The sequence below is a fragment of the Eleutherodactylus coqui genome, chromosome 2 (assembly GCF_035609145.1).
Source record: "Eleutherodactylus coqui strain aEleCoq1 chromosome 2, aEleCoq1.hap1, whole genome shotgun sequence".
Lineage (NCBI taxonomy): Eukaryota > Metazoa > Chordata > Amphibia > Anura > Eleutherodactylidae > Eleutherodactylus > Eleutherodactylus coqui.
This window is the reverse complement of record NC_089838.1, coordinates 207,591,439-207,597,438: the sequence shown is the minus strand read 5'-3', so window position 1 is coordinate 207,597,438 and position 6,000 is coordinate 207,591,439.

Below are 6,000 nucleotides of genomic sequence, written 5' to 3'. Positions count from 1 at the left end.
GAACTTGAGAAGGGAACTTCTAAATCAGCTTCAAACCTTATATGTGATGGACTATCTAGCCCTGCAGGATAGTCTGTTGGGGAGAGAGCAAATCTTGCTAATTTTCAAAGACTTCCTTGTTGTAAACTGGGAGCAAGAACAAGTGTTTGAGTTCCTTTGCGCTACACATACACCTATGCAGGAGTGCAGAAATCAGCAGTAGTATGCACTTACTTCACCTGGGGGGGGGGGGGGGGGGTAGTGTGAAAGTGCAAAAACCAATCAAAAACCATGAGTGGAAACTCTGGACTCCATAAAGGAAATAAATGCCTTCCAGACATGGGCATTGATCTTTTTGAAGTAACTTGCTTCCTGCTGTGAAAAGTTACGGCCCATTCCCACAGATCCATTCACATTAGCATATATACATTGCGAGTAATATGAGAGTGAAAAGTATGTTCTATTCCACCGTGTATTTCACGCGTACAGCCCTACTGTTCTCTATAGGTTGCATATTGAACACTGTACATATGCAACATTTTATGCATATGACCGTGGAAATGAGCCCTTAACTATAGCATTAGATCAACCCTGGGATCTCAACATTCGCTACTCTGTATCTATGCTTTGAGAGGGAGTTGTAGATTTTCCGGGTGTAGGACAAGCCCCTGCGGTAGTAGATACCCTCTCTCTGCGCAAGGCTGGGTGAACCTGCCCTTTGCTGCAGGATTGTCTTGGTGAAAGTGTGAGTGAAATTTGCAAACTTGAGCATTATTACTTTCGCTCGTACGCACCATATAAATGAAGATTTAACGCGATCGAGTCCCGATCTTTTATTGCATATTTCATGTCATTCACATGGGGCACTGCTGCGTGAATATTAAATAATACGCTAAAGCTATGGAAACCAACGATCTGACAAAAATGCTCAGAATGACCAATAATGCTTAAATAGGGCTAGCTGTCGTCTTTTCCCAGCATTCTACAGGGTAACTCCCTCCTCCCTTTTTTTCCTGCTGCTATAGAAGTCTATAGGAGTTTGCTACGTATCATGTCAAAAGCTAGGCTTTACCCTATCTTCTCACATGGCGTATAAAACCAGCGATCGAAACCGGTCACTTGTGTGCCATTTTTCCCAGAGTGATTATTTTATACGGCAAAAAGAATTGTTCATCTGAATGAACCCATAGGAATCCAAAGCTTCGCATGTTAGCGTTTTATGGGCAATTTTTTTATGCAGCAAAATGCCTGCCTAAATACGGTCGTCTGAATAAGCCCTTAAGAAAATTCTCCACCCCCTGTTTGCTAGCAATGCACTTCCTCTTTTAACCACTTAACACCACAGGATGTAAGTTTACTTCCTGGGTGCATGGTACTTGAAGTGGGAGACAAGTGTGACTGGCAGCCGACCTTCCACTGTAAACCTCTTACATGTCATAATCACTGTAGATCACATCATGCAAAGGGTTTATACAGAGGGAGCGTGCTCCCTGTGAAGTTATTGGCCTTCTGCTATGAAATCGTGGAGATCGCCATGCAAAACACAAGCCCTGATATGGCCATGTCGATAGAAAAACAAAAAAAGGAATGGCTTTTGATAAGTGGAGAGGAATATCCTGCAAATCCTGAAATGAAAGGTCCCGCATATGGTCTTGATATACAATGGAAAAGGATGGTGCAATCACAGCTAGGGCCCCCTCTCCCCAAGGGCCCTGTAGCACTTACATGGTCAGCCTCTATGGTACATATGCCCTTGGATCTAGATATGTCCTTTCCCAATATTTCTGCTATCTGGAGAAACTCTGGTTAAAAATTGACTAAGGATTCGGAACGGTTTTTGTTGAGATGAACTGCTGCCAGGAAAGATATACGGACTTCTGGCCAAGCAGAGATTTTTCTGACCAACAAAGGCTCTTGTTTGTTGAGTTTAGCCACCACTTATATGAAGAGCTCTCAGGGAACGCATATGGGCCGAGCATTGCACTGCGCATACCTGAAAATCACACATCACAGACATGCGCAGTGTGATTTTTAAATATATATTTTTCTTTTTTTAGAAAATTCCCTGCTTAGAGCAGCGGTGAGTATGGAAACGCTGCCCGTAAGCAGAGAAATAGAGTATTCTGCAATTTATCTTGCATATCGATACGCAATGTCCACACACTGGTGCACATGGAACAATGGAAGTCCATTTACTTTCATTGCCTCTATCCACTGCTTATCATGCATGTATGCAACGCACACATGATGCCCTGTAAAAACACGGTCGTGGACATGAGCCCTAAGTAGTCTTGGAAAATATTGAATTTGACCTTGAACTGTTTTGGTAAGACTGCTGGCACATGACCGAGAAAATCCCGAGAGATTTGTGCGTTGCAAGCCGCACAAATATGAACACGATTCTTTAAAGCGTAGTCATGAGTGAGTAACTTTTTGCGTTCCACGAAACGCATCGCTCATTAATTTCGATAGGAGCTTTAATGCTTCACATGACTCCCGCATTCAAGGTTACCCATTAAAAAAATGGGAAACACTTCCGATCCTCCATTGAGATCGGAACTTTACTGATGTGAGATGTTTTTGCCTGAAAAACGGCGCACATCCGCGATGACATTGCACGTTGACAAATGCGATATCGGGAGAAGTTTCATGGCCCGATATTACGCCCGCCAGTGTGTAGGTAGCCCAAGGAAGCTCCCCAACCTTGGCTGCTGGTATCTGTGGTAATGACAACCCTATTGGAACAGGACTATGGTACTGCTAGTAAGAGATGACTTTTTTTAGCTACCAATCCAGGGATGCAGGGAGTCTTTCACCAAAAAGGTAATACATACGTTTTTATATGTAGGGCAGTGTTTCTCAACTCCAGTCTTTAAGACCCCAACAGGTCATGATTTGAGGATATTCAATAAAGAGAACACCTGTGGCAATGATTGATGTACTGAATTACATCACCTGTGCAATACTAAGGAAATCCTGAAAGCATGCCCTTTTGGGCAGTCTTAAGAATTAGAGTTGGGAAACACTGGTCTGAGACTCTTGCATTTCATTCCATTTAGAAAGGATAAAGGCTTGTAGACAACTGTAGTGGGCCCGCACCCACCTGATTGCCAGGCTATAGTAGGTGAAATGACTCAGAAAATTCAATCTCTGAGTCAAGCAGATACTGCTGGGAAAAGGAAGTATGTTAAAAAACAAATGAACAAAAAAAAAACAAAAAAAAACACTTTTTTAATGCATCCAGCTACATTTCCAGCACCAGGCTTCTTTTCTCTCGGCAAACAAATTACAGAATATCTTTTTTAATAACCATACTTCCTTTTCTCAGCGGTATCTGCTACTGAGATAGGACAAGACATATGCCATCACCTTGCTAAATATTCCATGCAAATCTATGATCATGTAGCAACTTTCTCTTAAGAGATTTATTGAGGCCAAAGTCTCCATTTTGAACCTTTCGTACTTAATAAAGCACTTTTAGATTTACCGGTATATTTGCTCTGAACTTCTTGCTTGGATTAAAAAAACAGGAATAGAAATCTTGGCTGCATTGCTCCTGGGATACTTGCTTGCCCAGAAGAGTTTGGATTCCTTCCCCTAAAGCCTTCTATTTCTCTGGAAGTGATTAGAATTTTGAGCACCCCCTACCAAATTAATTTTTAAACAAGATCTGTCTTTGGTGACGTCTAGAACGTAAGAATTGAGAGATTTTTCCCAGCCGGAAAAAAATAAAAAATAAAAACAAGAAACCAACCTCAGGTGATCTCCGACTGTTAAATAGATAGCATTATTATTTAAAAGAACCTTCTGGATGTTTAGTGTTAAAAAGAAGGCCCTTCTCTCTACCCGTACACGTTTGCCATTTTTTGATCACTTTATTTTTTGGGGTCCTACTTGACTATTTTGGTTCTCAATTTTATTTATTTTTAAAGAAAAGATGATTTTCCATAGGGAAACCTTTCTTTCTGTCAGAGGCCTTATCCAGAATTTCACCAAGACCAGAGCTGAACAATCTATATATGGCACATAGGCAGGACTTGAAGCTTACACCCTCTGACTAGATGCAACCAAATGGTCCTTCTATCAGAATTGGATAGTGTTACTGCCCAACTGCCATTTTGACAGAGTTGGCAAAGGCATTGGAAAAAAAAAAATCTACAGCATTTTTGAAAATGGGTATAGGGGACAGGATTTGCTCTCTAGGGCCTTTTGCGTTGAGAAACTCCTCTAAATGAGTCAATTAAGCTTTAAAAGGGAATATATCACCTATACTTTTTGCTAATTAAAACCAGATAGTGAAATGTATTATCATATGCTAATCTGTTTTATTTTCTGATTGTAGATTTCTTTTATACTACGTTGTTTCCCTGAAAATAGGACCTAGCATGATATTTCAGGATTTTTGAAGATGCTCGAAATTTTTAAACCCGAGGCTGAGCAGCAAAGTGGACAAGGTTTACAAAAATCTCATTCACACGCTGCCGACAATCTGCTGCAGGCAAGCCGCATGGATACTGATATGCGTCACGGAATTCAAATCTGCAACGTCGATTGTATTGCCGTTTCCGCTGTGGGTCCTCTTCCCCAAATGGCGAGGGTTTTGAAGCAGTCTTTCTGCTGTGGAAATCTCGAGAATTTCTGTGCAGCCCAGCGACAGACATTTCACGAGATTTCTATCCCTTGGAAACCCAGCCTAAGGCTGCCTGTCCAAGGGCGTTACGGTATCCTGCGGTGGATCTCTGCCGCGGGAGCCGCCGCCCGGGAGCAGGCAGACTGATCTCCGCCGGTCAGCCTATCTGACAGATAGGCTGACTGTGGAGGACCGCGGGGAATTGCGGCAAATCGCAGCATGCTGCGATTTGCCAGCCGTGAGTGGAGAATAGCAATGATGATCCGCTCGTGGATAGGGGGAAAGTACTCTCCATAGCAACGCTATAGAGAGCTTTCACGGAGTTTCCCGTGGCCGAATTATCGCTGCGGGGACCGCAATGAAAACCCGCCTGTGGACAGGCAGCCTTAAAGGTGTTGTCCCGCGCCGAAACGTTTTTGTTGTTGTTTTTTTTGCATAGGCCCCCCGTTCAGCGCAGGATAAACACAAGGGATGTGTTGAAATTTAAAAAAAAATTTTACTTACCCGAATCCTCTCTCTGCATCTTCTTCTTTCTTTTCCTCCAAGATGGCCGCCGGGATCTTCACCCACGATGCACCGCGGGTCTTCTCCCATGGTGCACCGTGGGCTCTGTGCGGTGCATTGCCGATTCCAGCCTCCTGATTGGCTGGAATCGGCACACGTGATGGGGCGGAGCTACGCGATGACACGTAGAAGGGGGCGGAGCCAGAACGCCGCTCGTGCCCGGACCGACCAGAACGGAGAAGACCCTTCTGCGCAAGCGCGTCTAATCTGGCGATTAGACGCTGAAATTAGACGGAGCCATGGAGACAGGGACGCCAGCACCGGAGGGGGTAAGTGTATAACTTCTGTATGGCTCATATTTAATGCACGATGTATATTACAAAGTGCATTAATATGGCCATACAGAAGTGTATAACCCCACTTGCTTTCGCGAGACAACCCCTTTAAGCTTTAATACAAAAAGTGCAGTGCTTACAAAAAGTTTTTTTTTAAAAGCACTAAAATAACAAATGCAAGCAAAACAGAAAATAAAAGGGAGAATAGAAGACTTAACACAGTACTTAAGAGTCTTTTCTGCTTTTTTGAGGGCTAACGGAACAAGGGAATACACATCAGACTTGTGTGAACCCCCAGAATGTGGACCTCATTCTACTCTCAACAACACATTTTATAGTTAGTCTTTGACTCACGTTTCAAAACTGCCCATTCATTTCTCAGACAAATTTCTTGTTCAGGACTGAACAGAGTTAACAAGGGGTCATTAATATTAAACAGTTCATCTAACAGCCCCAAAAAAACCACAAACTCCTGATCTGCCCATCATGTGAAGCCTGTACAAACCAGACTTGGGTATTAAGTGTGATGCTCTTCTCCTGTAGATATACCCC